Source organism: Bombus pascuorum, chromosome 2, assembly GCF_905332965.1.
Source record: "Bombus pascuorum chromosome 2, iyBomPasc1.1, whole genome shotgun sequence".
Classification (NCBI taxonomy): domain Eukaryota; kingdom Metazoa; phylum Arthropoda; class Insecta; order Hymenoptera; family Apidae; genus Bombus; species Bombus pascuorum.
Window position 1 is genome coordinate 18257430 of NC_083489.1, and position 20841 is coordinate 18278270.

Here is a 20841-nt window from a genome sequence, read left to right on the forward strand (position 1 = left end):
AATAAGAAGCCCGACAGACGCTGTCACACGAGTCCAAACGGTCCGAGTTAAACGATGCGAACCTTCCTGGCTTCGCGAGGTCGATCGACGAATTGCATTGCTGCGAGGGTGAGATAATACGTAAGTTATAGTCATACTTAAGAAGAACAGAGGAGATGTGAATGAAAATTAATAAGGAATTATCTTCTGATCGAGAAGAAGACGGATTTAAGGGGAAATATTCTAAATAAAAAAATACACAAAATAAATGTTGATTAAATTGGTAGGAATTTATTTATCGTATTTATGCCAATGTGGTGAGAATGTAAATATCTAAAATTTGTTTGTCGTTAGTATTAAAATTTCCTTTTTAATTTTAAATCCAATTTTAGGACAACTAATATGGGATGCTAGGATACAATAAAATGCGCTACTACTCTTGTTAGATTTTCATGCCATCTGTATCGTCTTTCAAAGGATTCAAAAGGGACTGATATAAAGGAATGGAATAAAGAAGAAAATGTACAAAATTTTCTACACGACGAAAGGATGAACAGAAGAAAAGATCTCGAACTAAACGACAAGCGTATTTCTGTAGCATCCTCCAGCTCTGAGGACTCATGGCAACCCGTACACGTATATATCGGAGATGAAAAGACACCGGGGCTTTTCTTTCGAAATGTTTGGGAAGGTCCCCAATACTTTAGTCCAGACTTTTTATCATAGCCGTACTTAAACAATAAAACTGAGAAATAGCTGTTTATGAATTAAGTCAATTATGATTGGGGTTAGGTGACATAATGGGTCACTGAACGTAGCCACGATCACGGGAGAGACGTGTATAACAGAGGTATGAAGTAATTAAATAGCTCTCCTTAAAAACAGAGATTGACCTGAGGGATACAGAGAGATACGGAGAGGAGTATATAAGGGTAGTTCCACTTGGACTGACTTTTAATTCGATAAGTTCGACTAGTCCAGGGAACACGTACGTCAAGTTCAAAATCGCACTCGTCATCCCGTTGACCGTGTATTCGTTATCAAACCTAAACTCATCGTCACCGACATCTCAATTATTCACTCGCCGATATCGCTTGATAACCTTTGCAATACCTTCGCTTCAATCAATATCATCTGGTACACAACAATAATGGACAACTCGCAGAAAGATTCATTACACGCGCCGTTTTCCAAAGACGACCCGACATATATAAAAATAAAATAGCAAAGGAAGCTAATGGAAAAGGAAGAAAAAATGAAAGAGGAAGGAAAGAAAAGATGTACCAGTTTTTTCAGCAAAAAAATTTATATTCGAATTTTGTCTCCAATCCACGATATTCGCCCTCGCTCAGTCCTCATCGACGTTGAATCTCAGTCCATAACCTTCATCTATAGCGCTCACCCCTGTCGTTTCAGACGCAGGAGACAATCTCTCGCCTCGAATCGAACCGCGGGCCTGTCGTTCGACATCGTTCTCTCCAGAGTGTCGTTACCCACGTGAGTACGCAACGCGAATTTCGATTACCGTTTTGCATACGCAGATCGCGACACATGGGGCCCTCCTCGAGGAGAAAATTTGATGTAGAGAACCGCGTTCCAACCCTCCACCACCTTGTTGTAGGGTTGCGGGAGGAGATGCGACGCATTTCGCATCTGGTGCACGATTTTGATCAAAACGTATTCGTATTGATTGGAAAATCTGCTTATCGGTGGTAAACCATTTTTGGTCATCCATTTTCGATAAACATTTTTTTTTTTAAATATCTTCGTTGTGATGAAAAAATTATGGGAAAAATAATTGAAGATAGCGATTGGACCTCGATGGTTTTGAAAAAAATAAAATACGTATTTTTTAATAAATAAATAATTGAAATAATTAAATTAAAATAATAATTATGGAAACTTATGTCTTCTTATTTATGAAAACTATTGAAAGTATATAATATTGTAGATTTTGCAACAATTCATAGCAAGTAAATTATTGCACATAAAAAAATATTATGTTAGTTGTTTTATGTGAATGCTTCTTTCAAGTTGAGAAACACTCAAACTACTTCCTAAGATTCTTTTCATTTATGATACAGATCAAAATTTTTAATTTAAATGACTAGAGGAGAACCAGAAAAAACTATATTACATGCATGATTAGGATGAAGAAATTTGGAAGGATTAAAACGAAATATAGGGTTTAAATATACGCTTTATAATAGATATAAATACAAGAAAATAACGTTGCAAAATTGCATTGTCGTTTATTATGAAAGTAGGGCAACTCCGTTTCTGAAAAGAAATTTGGTTTCACCTCGTTTTAGCTTTTATTAAACACGAAATTATAGTTTACTACCAAATTAACATGTAAATTTTAAGTATATACTACATAAAGTAGGTCAATATAAATTCGGTTGGTAAATGGAAAATGTAGTTATTTACTGTGAAAGTGGAACAACTCCATTTGCTATATTCTCTCGGTTGATATGTAAATTTTAGCCATTTTGAATGATTTATTGTTTTAAATTGTGTTAACATCATATACTGATATAGGTTATTAATACAGGTAATACTTTTATATTTCGAATTTTAATTCTAATTTTATTTCTTAATTTAAATTCTAAGATTGGTATTGTTGTATATTTTAGAAACAAGACACATTAACATAAATAAGTGAAGAATTTTAAAATCGGAAGAGGATAGCGATTTAGGTAAGGAAAATAGGTGTTTTAATCGAATCGAAAGAAACAGAATTATAGACGAGGTCGACGTTTTAAGTGACATTAACTTAACGTTTATGATACTGTTGCGATTTATCAATTAACCCATTTGCATCCAAGCGCGGATTAGTACGCGCGCTGCGACTTTCTTCTATCACCAAGCGCGGATTAATCCGCGCGCTGCGACTGTCTTCTATCACCAAGCGTGGATTATTACGCGCGCTGCGACTTTCTTCTATCGCCAAGCGTGGATTATTAGGCGCGCTGCGACTTTCTTCTATCGCCAAGCGCGGATTATTACGCGCGCTGCGACTTTCTTCTATCGCCAAGCGCGGATTATTACGCGCGCTGCGACTGTCTTCTATCGCCAAGCGCGGATTATTACGCGCGCTGCGACTTTATTCTATCGCCAAGCGCGGATTGTTACGCGCGCTGCGACTGTCTTCTATCACCAAGCGCGGATTAATCCGCGCGCTGCGACTGCTTTTTATTTCAGTCGCTAAGTATTCTTCAGATGTAAGAGATCACGTTTGACTCGTTTGTCAGCATCTCGCCTATATCAGTTTATTGTATTGACCATTTTAAAGAATTCCACGAGAAATATTATGATTTAATTTCTTATTTCATATTTTTCTTTAAATAAATAATTTTTTCTTTTTTCCTCTGTTATAAAGAATGTAAGATGCGATGTTTGCGAAGTAACATTGTCTACCAATCGTTTTTGTTGAAGCGGTCGCCACTTCTAAGAAAACTCTACATCTGGTCTTTAGTTTTCTCAAGCACTGAAGCCATCGACAGCGCATAGACAAAAGACTGCGTCGAAGGCAAACCATAAACGGTACACATGCAACGTTGGCTTCAGGGTTTTTCAGTCATAGGGTAACGCTGCTAGCGTGCGGATCTGGATCAACTCATATTATATTCCGAATTTTGTACTTACACTTTAATATTCAAAATATATATTTTTTCTACCTTACAACTTATCCACGCGTTCCTTTGTATTCACAGTTTTGAACAGTAAATTTTCGATAAACTGCATGAAGAATTCGGATGTCATTTACTGCACCTACGACCGACCGCGCATGGTGATAGGAACCAGTCCTCTTAAGTAGTGCCATAATGCAAATGGGCTAAAGAGCAACCGATTAGGTCAAACCGATATCGCGTACCTTGAATGACATAATGCTCAAAATAGAGGAGGTTTAATACATCGAGTGTTAACGTAATTTGGCACTTTATTTGTCCTTGTTGTATAAAAGTAAAGTTTGATGTTATGAACACGACGGTGGTAAGGTCTTGTTGAGACTGAAGTATTTCAGCCGCTCAGTTGATGACTCTAGTATTTCAGCCGCACGGTGCGATGTTCTGATGATGACTCTCCTAGTATGTTGCCGATTCTCCCCACCAGCCGTTGGATCTTGTCCGTCCATCGTACCTTCCCAGCCGGGTTTTCCTTGACCTCTGAATCATTAGATTTACAGCTCGGGGAGGACAGGTACTTCGGAACTTCTCAAAGAAGGGATAGGGCCCGTCCAAGCCATAAACGGAAGGCCACTCAAAATCCCGAACAGGTACAAAATAATAATAAGAACGATATCTCAAAAATAAATTGCTGTTTACGATTTTCATAATCCATTAATTATGGAAGTGAGACAACTCCTCACGATCGGTATTTGCAAAAGCATTTTCTTCCTTACTGTATTCTTACAAAAATCACTGTATGATAAGCTTAGATGTTTTAAAAATCTACAAAACACGATTAAAACTTCTACCATAGACATATTCATACAACTTCTTGTCTATATGTATTTTTTAATTGTATGACATGTGAATCCTTAGATATCTCATTGTTAGCACTTTGAGGACCGTATGCTCTGACAAGCACATAGCCTGAATTCTCGCGTGTTTTTTGAGTAATTAAAAAGATTGAAAACGTCGCTCGGAAAGTTCGTTCCGAGTTACATTTTGATTCGATATACATTTATTGAATTATATAGGTGCCATTTTGTTCCTCAACCTTTCTCCATCTTTCACGTAACTTGAATATTCCATACTTCCAGAACGTCTCAAGTTCTTCGGCATAAGGCTTTTCAATATGATTTTTTATGTTGATCAAATTCCTTAAAAATTGGAACGAACTTTCCGAGCAGCTTTTAACAATAATAGTAATATTTTATTAAAAATCAACGATACTTCTAGTAAAGCTTCTTAGTTCAATATGTTGGAAACAATTTCCCCGATGGAAAGGTACTGAGCAAAATTTATTATTCTATTAAATTCTACTTAAATATAAAAAAATATATTTAAAAAAAATTAAAAATATATCCAATATATTAAGCACGTAATGTAAAAATACATCCATAACATTTTGTTCATAGCATCCACTGCTTTATTTTACTGTTTTATTTAACAGTAATTAACATTTTCATAGAATACCGCATGAAGTATATAAAACGTGACTTCGCATCTCCCGTCGCCAACAGTTGGAAAATAGAAGTCTGCAAAATGTTAAAGAAAATGTAGTTACCCCATTCTCATAATAAACGGCTCAAATAACACGATAGTTTAAAAATCGTAGCAAGGATGTACAAAACGAATCCTTTGATATTAATTACATTATTCAATAGTACTAAGAATTTCATAAAAAAAAAGTAAGCAAAATAATTATATAATTTCTTCCTTAAATGCTCTTTAATTTCATTTTACATTCCAATATGGCGGAAACATAACTTCTCATTAAGACTATCGATTTTGTGTATTAGCGTGAATCGCGTATTCTTCGAAACGTATGAAAGCTTTCAGTAAAGAACGAAAACAGGAAGTCGCTGATTTAGCAATACTATCTTTTTTCTTCGTCTGTTCACAAGTGTTATCCGATCACCACAAATAAAGCGTTGGTCGGTTCTTCCCGATAGGATCGCGTACAGTACGATGTTGCAAGGGAAGGGTTGTTACAGGGGCGATTTTTGTGGGTTCGAACGCCTCGGAAGAAAGCTGTTTTATTGATTTATCTAAACGTTTGCTTAGTCAACCAAATCTCCCGTCTTTCTCTGTCCCTTTTCTAATTTTCATCACTGATAGCTCAAAAAAAACAAAAAGAAAATCCTGAAGATCCAAATATTAAAAAAAAATTTTGCTATACAATTAAAATGAAAAATCACACGTGTCAAGTTATAATCATAATTAAAAAAAATTAACAAATTAACAATTGAAGCTTCTTCTAAAAATATTTTTATCAAACTTAAGAAATGTTATAACGATAGAAGATGGAACGAGAAGTAACCCAAAAGATGTAGACGACTAATTTAAGCGATCAATTCTTATAATGGTAAAAAAAGGGAAATTGAAAAGTCGACTAAAATTCGTGAAATAATATTTGACTGTGTGCGTAAATGGTACAAAGAATTATATAGCAATTATAACAGTCATATCAATCAAAATTCCATTAAGATTCAAATTAAGATTAAGGGTATCTGGAATTTCTTAAACGAGATTCTCTTTTTTCATTTTATTAGTCCTACTACTTTTTACACCCTATACACGTTTATAAACACACAAAGTACATAAAACACTTTGGTAAAGCCCCCTTGCCTTACGTACATATCTATTCAAATTGCTCCGCATCATGCAAATCACTCTGAAGACTACAAAAGTCTAATCAACAATTTTATGCTAAAAGCTGACTGACTAATTCAAGAAAGATTCTAGGATTACAAGAAAAACGGGTAGAACCACCCTCTATTCTTTTTCTTCCATCGACAAGAATTCCACGGAGATCATAAAGCTCTTTGTCTTTTCTTCTCTTCTCTTTTTCTTTTAGTCGTGTTATCTGAGCGGTTGAAGCGAGAATCGTAGTTCTTATCGTGCAGTTGTATAGTAGGCAGGAGGGTAGATAAACATACAGAAGAAACCCTTTCCTACCGCGATGATGCGTGTACCATGTGCGCACGCGACACCCCCATACATTTTTACAACCCTTGAAACGGTTAAGGCAGTATTTTCATCGAATGCGCCGCCTGCGACGCAAGCACGCCCCATCGTGATTTGAAACTATCCAAGTCTTCGCAAAAAAGGCAATGGCAAAAAGGGGCGGAATGCGTGTCGGAATAGATGGATGTGCGAGAAAATGTACGAGAGAGGAAACGAGTAAATGGGAGGCAATGAATTTTCGCTGGAACGAAGAATTTGTAGTTTTTTAAATTGGAAACATTAACAATTTGGGGAATTTTAGGAGAAATTTGAAATACTGAGAGTTTTAAATGGCAATGTTATAGGCTTTGGTAATTACAAATGAAAATTCTACGAACTTTGGCAATTTGAAAATAACATTTTATAAATTGTGAGAATTTCGAGGATTGCTTTGGTAATTTCAGATGGAAATTTTACGGACTTTGAGAATTTCAGATACAAATTTAAATTCAAATATATATTTTATAGATTTTTGGAAATTTCAATATTTCTCTAAAAACTTATACTTGTCCTTGACTATACATGTCATTTTTCACATACTTCTCATTTGCATATCTTTGGTATAGGTTTTAAATTTTAGTCGATTGTGAATAATCAAAATATATGAATATATTGCTCTAAACAATTAGCGGATTGTTTTCCTTCTCAGCCTGGGTTTTATATTCACTTCCTTAGTTATGCTGATAAAAACATAAACTTACATTTGTTGAATGTACTGAAACTTATTTAGAAGTATAAAATCATATTTAAAAAGATAAATTATTAACGATCAAAAAGAATTCCCTCTGAATCGTAAAAGAAAGAAAGAAATGTAGGGACGAAGAACAATGGTCCTAAAAGTTTAACAAAGAGGGGTAGTAAGGGATTATCATTGAAAACGTGCCAACTCGAAGGGAAAAATAAGAGAAAGATAGGAGAAAAGGAAGGAACTAAGTAACAAGGGTACGAATCTGATGGTTGTGGATGAACGCGTCAAGATTGGAGAGGGGATGGGTTAGAAAGAAGAAAAATCACATCAAATATTTACCCTGGTGCGCGAAGGTGTCGTGGAGGGAAATCGAGAAATCAAGAGAAGCTTGGCCAGTGACAACGAAATCTGGCGGGGAATCGAAATCCTTCGAATACACGCCCTGCTCGTTTTTCTTTATGCCCCGTGGCACATTCCTCTGACGTAAAGAAGAAGGCACATTTTCGTACAAGTAGCATGGATTTATTGTGAAGTTGTCACTTTTATCTAGAATCATTCTTTTCTTAAGTCGCGAAAAAAATATATAATAAAAATATTCTTTCAACAATTTAGCAATCTCCTAACGTTTAATTATATCTTTATAAGACTATGTGATTTGTTACAAATTATATAATTGTATTTATTATCTACATTCGACTATAAAACTTCACCATTTAATTACACTGTTCCAAATAATTTAAGTATTTTGCAGAATTTCGCAAAATATGTGGTGAATATTTTTATATAAAATTGGCCCCAGACGTTAAAACAATAAAAATTTTATTTAAGGATTATTTTTCATGCCATAAACAATAGTATTTTACACCAGAAATGAGTATTAATTAACTGACGGAAATTTCTCTCTATTTCACTTGTAATTCATATTTCTCAAGTTTTCTCATTGTCTTGATGTCCGAAATCGATTCTATAAATTAGTATTAATATCCCTCAAATATTATGTGACACCTTGTATATATATTTCATATTATTTTTAATAAATAAAATAAAATATATACATATATATAGAGAGACAAAGAGAGAGAGAGAGAGAGAGAGAGAGAGAGAACATCAGACACAGACTTCAAGTACTAACTTAAAAAAGAGCTAGCCAGATGGCGAGATCGCCCAGTTCGACTTTCTATTTCGGTCGTCTCGCCGTGCTGCGCCATTCGTTTCGGCCGTTGGATATTTTTAAAAGGTTTCAAACTCGCCGGCATAGCAGACCCCTCCTTTCTCGCGTGGAATCTCCTTGTGCGGCATATAAACGCGGTCCCGCCATATTTTCAAGCGTCGCGCCTCGCGCGGAACTTTCTCTTATCCTCGTAACTCACGGTTCATGAAACGTCGTTCGTGCTTGGGTGGAGAACATCGAGGCGAATTGATGCACCGTAAGGAAGGGTTGTCGTTGCATCGAAGGTCGATACTCGAAACTTACTACGTATGTGCCATGCGCATAGATGTTACTTGCCGTGCCCTTTGGGAGTTTTGTCTTTTGGAAAAAGAAATTTTGATTTGACAAGTCCGTAAGATGGTGAAGCACTATCAAATGCAAATTTAAAAAAAAACGAAGTAAACAGTATTCGTTTGTCCGAGGACACGATCTGTCCAATTTCGTCCGACCAAAATTTTCATTTGCCCACCCTGTGAAAAAAATTATCATCAAATGAAGATGAAAAAAAATGTGATATAAAGTTCTTCATTGTTTTTTAAATGGTTGTCCCAAATCAATGAAGAGCAATTTCACCAACCTCAACATCGTATGTATTAATTGCAAAATAAATTCCAACATAGTAAAGATTTTATATACATTTCATAAGAATTAGAATTCTTTAAATTAGTCACCAATGAGCAAGCATAGACCAATCAGATCGCTCGAACGACATTTGAACCAATATCTGTCAGATATGGATCAAGTGGTTTCTATTCTTCTCTAATATTTAGAGAGCTGATCTACTCAACAAATTAGATATCGACATAACCATATGTTTCTAATCCTATACAAGCAATACTGAAGACAAGAAATAGTATGAGTCATTGTATACATAGATATAGTCAATGTTTCAGAAAGCCATCTTTGTTTAAGCACTTGGTCATTAGTAATTGGATCCCTTGTATTTGTCGATCGTAAACGATCTTCAACGAATCTCTTTTCCTGCAAATCTTAACACCCTCCACAATTCAACCTCCCCTCTCTTTGTCCCAATTTCGATGGTACAACACACTAAGTTAAATATTTGACGCCATATATTTCTTTTCCTTCTTCATTTCCACTGAGCCGTGTCTAATCTGGTCTCGAGGGCTTCAGACGTGTCCCTTGCACCTTTTTCTTTGAAATAACGAGTTCGTTGTTAATTTCACGTTCTTTTTTCCTCGGCCTTATCGTGTTCTCTTTCACAATGGAATCGAAAAAACTTTTCCCATTCGTTACGCGTAAGTGCTGTTCGGTGCTCGTCTATCGAAATTCGAGGAAAATGTAAATTTGGGAGATTAATGTGGTACTTTCGAAGGAATAAATTAGTGTTTGGTGATAATGTGAGAACTTGAAATATTTGGTAATGATCGATGTGAAGTTTCTAACCTTAAAGGTTTAGATTTCTACGATATTTATAGGTTAGTGTTGGTAAGGTTAGGTTGTAATATTTAGTACCGTGTTATGCTTATCGTACTAGTTTATCTTTAGGGAGATAACATTTGCTAAGTTCTGAAAGGTGAGACAAAGGTTACTGAAGGTTGTAGACGGTCATAGTCTGTAGTTGCAAATACTGAAAATTAGTAGTGAAAATAGTACGACAAAATTTATAACACATGATTGGATCGCTTAAGTAGTGAACGTATCGAATTCAAAAGACATCAAAAGTTGGATCAGTATTTTCAAAGGAACTTTTGTAATCATAATCCCAATATAGAATCAATTGGTAATAATACGGAAATGGAAGTTGTAAATACAATTAAAAGAAGAGAAAAAGAACCAGAAGATTTATTAATATAACTTTATAACCTCAAGAAGTTTCTAGATCTCGATTCTAGATCTCGACCGAACATTCCACCGGATACAGAAAAAGGTTTATTACCAGAACGCCGGTTTTAAGGTACAACCATGACGATCATTAAAAGCGGCAATTAAAAGCGTATGACAAAGCGAACGGGCAAGAAACGGTTTACATTTATGATAAATCAACGCGTGTCATAGCGAGCTATAAATTGCATTGCGATGAGAACAGGTATAAAATTACTTCGCCAGCGAATGTTCTTACCAACTGTTCTAAATTTTATGCGTATACACTGATTTTTATGTACATTAATTCTTGAAAGTATCCTCTCGTTATTCCTAATGACGTGGACACCATTTAACCTTCTTAAATTTTATGTAATTTATGTAACAACAATAATAGGATCATACATATGTTAATTATAAATACATTCCATCATTACAAGTCTCCATAATAATTAGAATCTTTTGAACCAATCATTAACAGAGAAGAGAAATATCAACCAATCAGATTGCACGATTAATATTCAGACCAAAACGTGTCAAATATGCATCAAATAATTCTTCTATTGATTTATTTAGTTACCATAACCTTTAAATGACATTAAGTTTCACTTCACATTTAATTTACTCCACAAAAAGGGATAATTATTATATTCCATTAAGATGATTAAGATTAAGATTCCACGTTAATTCCAGTTTTTCGATTCGCCAAGCGTATCAACGATGTTCCGCAGTACGCAAACGTAAACGTAAATCGAAAGGTAACCACAAAACGATTTACTTAACGCGATAAGCAAGCCGGATATTCCCCATACCGCGTAAATCTTCGAGTAGCGCGGGAATCGTCGAAGCGTGATACCTCAGAATTCAGGTTTAATCGAGGAGGCTCTTATCTTCGTAATACATTGTAAGCACTGTTGAAAAACGGTCGAAAATGCAACGTAGACGGTGATTCCCCCACTGACTTTACGATTTCGCGTGGAAACGGACTTACGATGCGTGTTTAACGTTAGCATCGTTGTACATTGCAGCATTAGCACGACGCGGTGTTAAATTAACCTTTATCTCGCGAGCGAGCGACAAGCGATGGACGCCAGCCTCCACGCTGTTATTTCCCACTCTGCGCATTAACCAAAAACATCGACCGTATTTACATAAATTCTTATTCGTCGGTGGTTTGTTGTCCATTACTGATGTTTTGATGTTAAGCTAGGGTATAATTGCATGAGAATGTGGTGGAAGGCTGATAGATGGCACTGTTGTTATATGACAACCTACAGTGGCTATAAAAAATATGTATAGCCCGTTGTATTTATTACAGCATTTATATACTAATTAATCAAGTCCAAATATAATAAGTTTCATATCAGTTGGTACTATGTACTTTTACGCAACTACAGAAATGTAATAACTGAATGAACTGAATGAAAATGAAATGAGATATGGAACCTGACAAAAGAATGCTTCATTCAAAATTAAGGGTATGTACAAATACTTTTTGTAACAATTGTATATTTCATTATGGTTTTGTTTCATTTCATTCTGTCTTATAGTGTGCTATCGTGTGTACATATTCGTCGCCTGCTTTGAAATATTCTGGAGAAAAATACATTTTTCAAATTTTATTCGTAGCATTGATTATAGGTGAAATATAACAAAGACAGAATGCAACTACTTACATCAGAATCCAAATTCAATTCTGGATTTGCTTCTAACTTACAAGACTATATATTACTGAATAAATATATCTATAATTTATGTAGAGAAAAAATATTCATAGTTGAGTTTATGGAATTTGAACTACAATTTTAGGTTAAACCCATTAAACCAATATTTCGAGTGTTCTATGTATAATTGTAAGGATATACGTATCGCGTACATATACGTTTACACCGCATTTACTGTACGAAGGAATTAGCGAGTCGACAGTAGACGAAGGGCTGCTGCTAATGGGGTCTGACATTGACGAATCTTCAGGTTACGAAGTCGTCAACCGCACAGAGGGCCCTACCACCAGAGGTTGGCACTGCAGCTAAAGGCACGCTTCACGCTTACTAGCTTATCGCGGTAATCTAAAGCATTCATTTCCGACTGATGAGGCGCCTATTATTTCCAACGTTGTAGCCGTAGGGAGTGGGGAGTACATGGTGTGAAAGAGAAGAGGGGAGAGATGTAGTTTCACATCGAAGATGTAGTACGAAACGGAAAAATGGCGTCTGTCATGGGTACTTTTTGAATGACAAATACAAGTTGATAAAGAAGAAGAATATTATTTGAATAAATTGAACAGAAAATAACCCATTTAACTTTGTCATTTATTTATCACTGAACTGTCACTTTATTTATGATTTATTTCCAACACTGAACTTAGCTTTTATTTTACTTCTAATCAAATTCCTAATTTTTAATTTATGAAGGAGCCAAGAAAATACATACACACTTTAATCCTTTGCATTTGAGAAGCAACTCTCAACACGGCGTTCCGTGCTGCAACTCCAGTGGCGAGCAAGAGGCAACAGTCCCTGTTTATGGTAGATTTTGACATCTCCAATTGTTGAGAGTGCAATATTGTTTCGTAAATTGGTTCCTTAGCTCTTTATGTTCTTTGTTAGAAAGTGTAAAGTGTCAGACTTTAAAATACAGATGAAATATTTAATCCCATATCCCTCCGAAACTATGGTTCTGACAACGTCTCCAGCGTTAGTTCGGAAGCGACGGTCATGGCAAAAGTATTATAGGTTAGAAACCCTAAAAAATGGTTTTCGGAAGTGAAATTAACTCAAATGAAGATGAACTTCATTTTGAACTGTTGAAAAATGAGATCAATTATATTCAAGAATGTATCTTAGTGAATACTCTATAAATTATCATACAAAAAAAATACAGAAATCAATATTACAAAATTAATTTTACGCTAGCTATAAGACACACGTCACGTATATGCTAAATCATCCGGAGTAGCAGCTATGCCCAACCGAAAAAGTCCTCCAGTGCAAAGGGTTAACAGAGGTTGGAATTTCTTTTGTTGAAATGTGTATACATCTTTTGGTCCCCTAAGTATCTCTTATTGTATTTCTAATTTTTAATTTATTCTCTATTGAATTTCTAACTTACTTTTAATTTATTCTTTGTTATAAAAACAAATAAAAAAGACAAGAATAAAGAAGATAAAAATGGACTTCTAAAGTAGTAATGACAAAAGAGTAAGCGCGCTTTGAAATATTTGGTAACCTTGCTGGTAGAGGTAAAAATCGAAGAAAAGAAGAGAGCCTCTGCCGGGTCCTTGATAAAAGGATCCACCTCGGGGAAAAATCACCGTGGCTGCTTGGACAGTAGCACCGGCTCGAGTTTCGACTATTTGTCCTCGAAAGACAAGATCCTAATGGGAAAGTAATCCCTTTCGGGTAAACGCCGGGAGAGATAGGCTGAAGCGCAAGAGATCTAAGGAGATTCGTATTGCATGCTCACAGCAACTTGGTTGAGGTTCGTTGTGATCAGGTCCCTGATAAGGATCCCTCTTTTCGTAAAGCTCGCCCGGAATTTGTCTTCAACCGACATGGTTCAACCGATGTGGTTCAACCGTTGGAACATTTTTCGAATCTTGCGGAGTAGTTTCACCAGGATTAAGACAAGCAAAGGTACCGTAAAATCAGGAACTATTGTGTATCTTGACATATATATATTTTACAGCGAAGTTTACGAAAGTTATGAGAATAACATAGTTGTTATAGATTACTATGAATATATATTACGAATTTATGATTAAATAGAAATGGACTGGTTTCAAGAAAAATGTGAATAGCCTCGATAGTATAACAATTAATTCTAGCTGAAAGATAAGTTTGAAAATAAAATCATATAAAAGAATTAAACGTAACATAGTAGTACCTACTATAAATTCATGAGGAAGACAAGTAAAATAAAGAATCAACTTTTAGAAAAATGTAAACAGTCTCAATAGTGTACTAGTTGGGAACAGTTCAAGAATATAGTTGCAAACCATTGTACAAAATTATTGAATTTAATAAAACATTTTCACCATCCCAAAATCAAATACATTTCAGTTATATTAATAATTACACATGCATATTGAATATATATGATCATAAAGAAATGAAATATTGTTACTTAACAGAATTTCTCCTTTAATCCTTCGTAATTTAATTTTTTAACTTTGAACTTTTTACTTGTTTCGCATGAGAAAAATTATTTCTTTCACTCATAACCTCAAAACACTGTGCCGCGCGAATCACCGTATCTTCCAACGGACAAAACACCAACGACTTAACCGCAACAGTGAATATGCATGCCGCGGTACTTTAATCTCTAGAGTCGACCGGGAGCTAATTAAAAATCGCAACGCGAAATGCGTTGAAAAGAGCTGCACCACTAAGTAACGGTCCTTGGCATTTCGTGCGGACAAACTCGAAAACTTGCCCGCTAATTGGCGCATCTTCAAAGACCGTCGTTCTCTCTGTCATCGTTCCGTTTCAATTTCCGTTCCGCGTTTCTTGTCACAGCGAAGTCGGCCGTCGTCGCAATAAATCAAATGAGAATCACAGAGTATTCCTCTTGACGAACAGAGTGAGATTTCGAAGTGATACACAAAACTGACTCCTTAGAAAAAATAATATTATACAACTATGACGCCTTAAGTGGACTGGATTTTACTTTATTAACTAACCGTCGTTATCCCCACCAATTCTTAAAGCATATTTCTAAGAATCAACTTTTGAGCTCTCTTCTAAAACAATAATTTAGTACGTAACAATAATAAGTAATAATTGACAAATAATAAATTGAGGATTGTACGTTATAAAATTTTATAACTTTACAGTCTTAATTGTATGGCTGCTTTGGATTTGTGACCGAAGTTGTTACTCAATATGCAATAGGGTGTCATTGGTAATTGGTAAATTTGTAAATAAATTGGTAAAATTTCGTAGTAGGAAACCCTAGTGCTGTGTATGTAAAATAAAGAAATATCTCATCTATCTATATCTCAATATGCACTGGAAGAAAATTCATAAAAAAATTTTTAAGCAGTTCCTAAAAGAGCTCGTAAAAATATACTTCTTCGGATAACTGGCCAAACAAGTCTTAAACCATGGCCAGTTTGTGAAACACTACTTTACCAGTTTTTTTTCAACTTACCTCTTATCTGATGTTCCGTTGTTGCCACCAGTACATTCTTTAACGATTCTTCATTTCGCTTCACGTGACATTGCACGTCACTCAATCTTTGAAATTCGATAAATTTTCGAGTCGCTAGTTCGATATTATTTAACCACTTAATCACTATTTCACGAATGATAATGTCATAAACTTATGTCGGCTTATAGATTACGAAAAAGTTTGTATTTGGGCCAAACTTAAATTATATAAATTAATTGGATAAATCGATGAATATACAGTTGGTAGTAAATTATATCGATATTTGTCGACGATTTGTTAAATAGAGTAACACGCGAGTAGCGGCACGAAGAGATATGTCAAAACGAAGAAAACGAGCAAACACCCACACTTGGTGACACGGCGGTACGTGGCACGCGCCTACGACTGAGAGCAAAGCATTCCGACACTGGGTTCTAACATGAAATCTCGCGTTCGGCCATGTTCGGTGTTGTTCGCCACTACTCGACTCGAAGCACGTGGCGGCTGCCGCGCGACCACGCTGCCTCTTTCCGGTCCACCTTCCTCCACCATAATATATTGTCGGTTTTTAGCCTTTATACCTGTTACATGAATGCGTCTGCCGCTCTCATTTGAACACTTCCATACAATTCATTTAAATATGTAGCTATTCTTTACATATTTTTACATTGTGTAATTTAATATTTGTGAAATCTTTTTCATTTAATTCTTTTATGTCGTAGAAGGTTATAATGGTATATAGTACTTTAAAGATGTTATTTTAGTTAGTAATTTTTTAGTATTTCAGCTAGTAACATTTTCATTTCTTTAAAGAGCAGAATAAAGAATACACATTAAATTAAAGCTTTTTGTTTAAGTCCCTCTTGTTTGTAAGTATTCTATTACATGTGTCTTATATTTGCTACCCATATGATATAGTAAAAGAATACAATACTAAAATATTACTCGTATTTAAATAATACAGTAATATATGTAGTAATAAAACAAAATAACTAGTAAACTAGAATAACTGGTAACTAAACAAAAAAGAAATAAAAATCTTGTAAAATATAGCTACATGAAACTCAACTTCAACGCAATTCCAATTTTGTTATTTTACAATCACATCACAAAATTCTACTACATGATACTAGGAACCTCAAATTCAAATTTTTGCATTACAAATACTCAACAACAAAATATCTAGAACAAAATCAATCATTCCAATCAAATTCCACACACAAAAATATACCCCCATCTCATATTCCCTACCTTATATTCCGATAATCCCCGTCGGATCATACAAACTCCCTGTAGAAAACCTGTCTCCCCACTCTCCAACATTATTCGTGTCTTCCATTTTCAGATAACGATCGCAAAAGCGGTTTGAATATTGGAATACAATACGAGTGATCGTACGAGGGAAACGAACTCATCTTCCGTGGAAAATAGGAAGAATCATAGCCGACTTCATTCAACCTAGCTACCGGTGGACAGACTGGGAATTATGGGGGCGGATAGAAGCTACCCCCGCGATCGTGGCACATCAGTATTCACTATGGGTACTCGTTTTCTTGATGAGCTCGCGTCTAACGTATCAACCCCTGACTCCTGAAGAGGCGTCGCGACGTCGGGGCGATTCCTTGGTTATGTAAAGCTTTTGAAATTCAAAAGCCCCATAAAAAAGTTCTTCTTCCATAAAAAAAGTGGGTAGATGTCCATAACGAGATCCAGACGCTTGTCGATTGAGATGATAGAATTGATGATTTTTCTTACGTGGAAAGTGGCTGTATGATGGATAGTGAATATTCTGCAGATTCCTAGGGGAATTTAAGGACGTTTGTCTACAGCAAAGACTAAGGCGCTGCCCAAGATGTGGAAATTTGTTTATTAGGGAGACTGACAATGAGAAGTGGTCCTATGGGCGTGGCTTATGGAGTGGATGACAGTATGAGGTGGAATTTAAATTAGAATTTGGAAACTTGAACTTCAGATTGAATGTATACATTCAGATATATATATATATACATTTCGCATTATTTGTTATATATTACATGTATTATATATATCATATTATATATATATATATATTATATGCATGCATTATGTCTGTGTTTTTTAATTTATTTTAATTATTTTATTCTATATTTTTTATTAAAAATAAATTATTCTATATGTTTGATTTATTGTTTCTTGATATATCTTGTGAGTTTGATAATAAGATGAAGTGCAGTTTGGACTGGAATTTGGAAACTTAGTTTGTTTTTTTTTATTTTATTTTGTTTTTTTTTACAATTGTTCTTATGGACATTTGGTAAAGTGTTATATCTTATTGGCGAAAAAAAAAAAAATAAAATAAAAATAAATATAGCATGTGGGTGGCTACCCCCATCGGGGTGCCAGCTTCGTTTTTTCTAAGTTATATCTTTTATGTAAAATTTAAGTTGAACGTGTATATCTGGATCTAAGCTTCATTGAGGTCAATTGAATTTGATGTAGCATGTGCAGGCTTGAACTTAAATTCAAATAGAAGATTTTGAATGTAAATTAACATTTTCGAATTTGAATTTCAAACTGGAAACTTCATTGTATGTTTGAAATTAAAAAGTTACATCTGAATGTGAATACATGAAAATATAAATTTGAATATTTTTCTTATGTTTTTCTTCCCACGATATGACGATGACTGCGTATCATAAATTAACCAACATATTGCTACCATAATGAAATTCAATCTTCAAGCCTGCAGCCCATATTCCAGCACCATTTTCTGGACGAAATTCCGGAAACTTCTATTTCACTCATAGAAATTCTAAGAGCAGCATCCTGTGGAAATCTCGTCTATTTCTGGAAAATCCTGTCCACGTACCGGTGAATTCTAGGCAATGATCCTGGAATTTCGTATATACTTAGATAGAAGTTCGGTGTATACGGGTTGTGTGCAGAGATTGTCGCAGTATTCGGGTGGAAGAAAGAGGAGGCAGCAGGTGGCCCTCGGTTTTACGAGCGGTCGCCAAAGGGCAGTATACAGGATATCGTTTACATGCGAATCGCTCATCGGGGAGAAACTCCTGCCGCGGATAAACTCTGGATTTGCGCGTGCCCGCAATTTATGCTAACTCACTGATTCGTCGTCGTTCGTTGAACGCCGATCATGACAAACAAATGGAGACTGGACCTCTATCTCCAATTTCATTCCTCTCCTTCACATTTCATTTCGATTTTTGTTTTCTTTGTTCGAAGGAGATTGGAATTTTCTTCTATAGGCTGATTGATATTGGTCAAGTTTATTACTGATTGAAACAATCGTGGTTGATTTTCTTCTTAATATGTTCAAAATTGCATCAATTTTGATACTAAAGTATTGTATTTTGAATGTACATTATAGCTTGGTTATAAGAAGAGTTTTAATAAAATTTTATTCAAATTTAGATTCAAATAGTCAGACTCACATTTAAATATAAATATTATATTATGTCTGTTTGAAATTGTAGTGGTTGATCCTTTCCCCAAATTGCTTAAGATTGTATCATTTTAAGAATGAAGCAAATTTTAAATATTATACTTTGTTTCAAATTAGGAGAGAGAGTTTTAAACAAAGTATCATTCATATTTACGTATTCAGGTTCAGATTTAAATTTAAAGATTATATAGACATATTGTTTCTTTAAAATTCAGATAAAAAATCATATGAATTTAGAATATTTGGGGATAAATTATAAACCTATAAGCTTAATATATTATAATATATATTCCATATTTTTTATTGCAACAATTACCAAAATTATTAAATTAATATTTTAAATTAATATTAAATTAATTAGTTAATTAAATTATTAAATTAACGATTACCAAAATTATATTAAGGAAAAAACATATTGCTTATCCGCAATCGTTCTCTGTATATAAAATTGTCTATTGATGCTCCTTAGTTTCTTTATATAAAATGTTTCTTAATAATAAGAATTGTTAATTAACAACAAATCTTCATTTCTTTATACGATATCCTTTATATTAAATCTTTATATTACCTTCTTTTATATTACATTCTCTATACATTCTGTTTAAAATGGTATGAAGAAATCCTTCAGTATTATTATCTTTAATTTGAAAGTATAGATAAGTCAGTACATGTGCCAAAATCTACTAACCCGAAGAAAAACCAAAACCTACGTAACAAACAATTTAAGAGGGTCATAAAACCTGTACAAAGAAAACAGGACACCTGTAAGAAATAAGAAATACCGTAAGGAGGGTAGAATATTCGCAGAAAGAGGCTTCCTAGGAATAAGAGACGAAATTTCTACGAAACAGAAAGTGTGAAAGAGATAGGGTGAGCATTTGTAGAGGTTCCGCAGGGTGGAACGACGACGGTGACCGCAAATTCTATTTGGCCCGATGGAAAACGCGCGCCGTATGCCGCGAGGGGTTGCAATTCGCCACTTCCACCCTGCAACCTTCCGTATTTCCTTGGTTGCGCGCGAGTCGCTGGATTCTAATGGATCCCCTGCCCGTAAATCCTACCCCCAGGAAGTTACCCCCTCCGTAGCATCGATTACCATCGAAGATACTTTTGAAAATAACGGCTATTGCCAAGTTGACGGTAAACAGAACAATGGAAACGTGCTGGCCAAGTCTTTCCTAGCATCCTGATTGGATTCCAGGGAGAATTATATTTGCCTTTTGAATATTGGTTACATTGGATTTGAATTTAAATCCAATAAATATTCAGAGTGTCTGCAATGAAATGTAATGGAATTGTGACGGGATTAAAAGAAATAGGATACTTTTAAGAAGTAGCAAGTATTGGAGAATACTGATTTTAAAAGTATAGAGATAATAGAAGGAACAGAGAATTTGGAAATTTTGGACACAAATATAACTTGTATACAGAAAGAGTAAAATTTGGTTTATTGTATATTTGTAATATTTTCGAAACAAAGTATTATTTATTTTCCACTTACTTGTAAACAAAATTTCGATTCTAGATAGTAATGAAAATACATCATATAGAAAATTGAAATTTCTATGATCATTGCATCGAGGTTAATATCGTCGAATGAAGCTTGGGATGCTGGAATATGATTTGTAGCTACATTATCTCCAAAAAAGAAAGTACTATGTAGGGAAAATGATCTGTAGTTGACACGTGACTTCTAGCCTTATAATCCAATAACATTCTATGCCTTAGCTTCGGTGTCCATCTAATTGCTAATTTATATTGCAATGGTGCAATACAGTACATTTGCTCCAATTTTCCTTAACCTCACAGTCGAAGACTACATGTAACGATAAACTATAAAATTATATACTATATGTAGCTATAACCTATA

The 20841-nt window shown here is 34.8% G+C and overlaps 1 protein-coding gene and 1 long non-coding RNA gene across 3 annotated transcripts in view; one reads left to right on the top strand and one right to left on the bottom strand.

The window, feature by feature from the left end:
• The window catches only part of LOC132916239 (prickle planar cell polarity protein 3-like), a 117284-nt gene that overhangs the window by 49655 nt on the left and 46788 nt on the right, over positions 1 to 20841 (bottom strand). The window lies entirely within an intron of this gene.
• On the top strand, positions 12799 to 13181 carry LOC132916774 (uncharacterized). The gene is made up of 2 exons (XR_009660196.1): positions 12799 to 12945; positions 12988 to 13181. It is a non-coding gene; the product is annotated as an uncharacterized LOC132916774 (long non-coding RNA).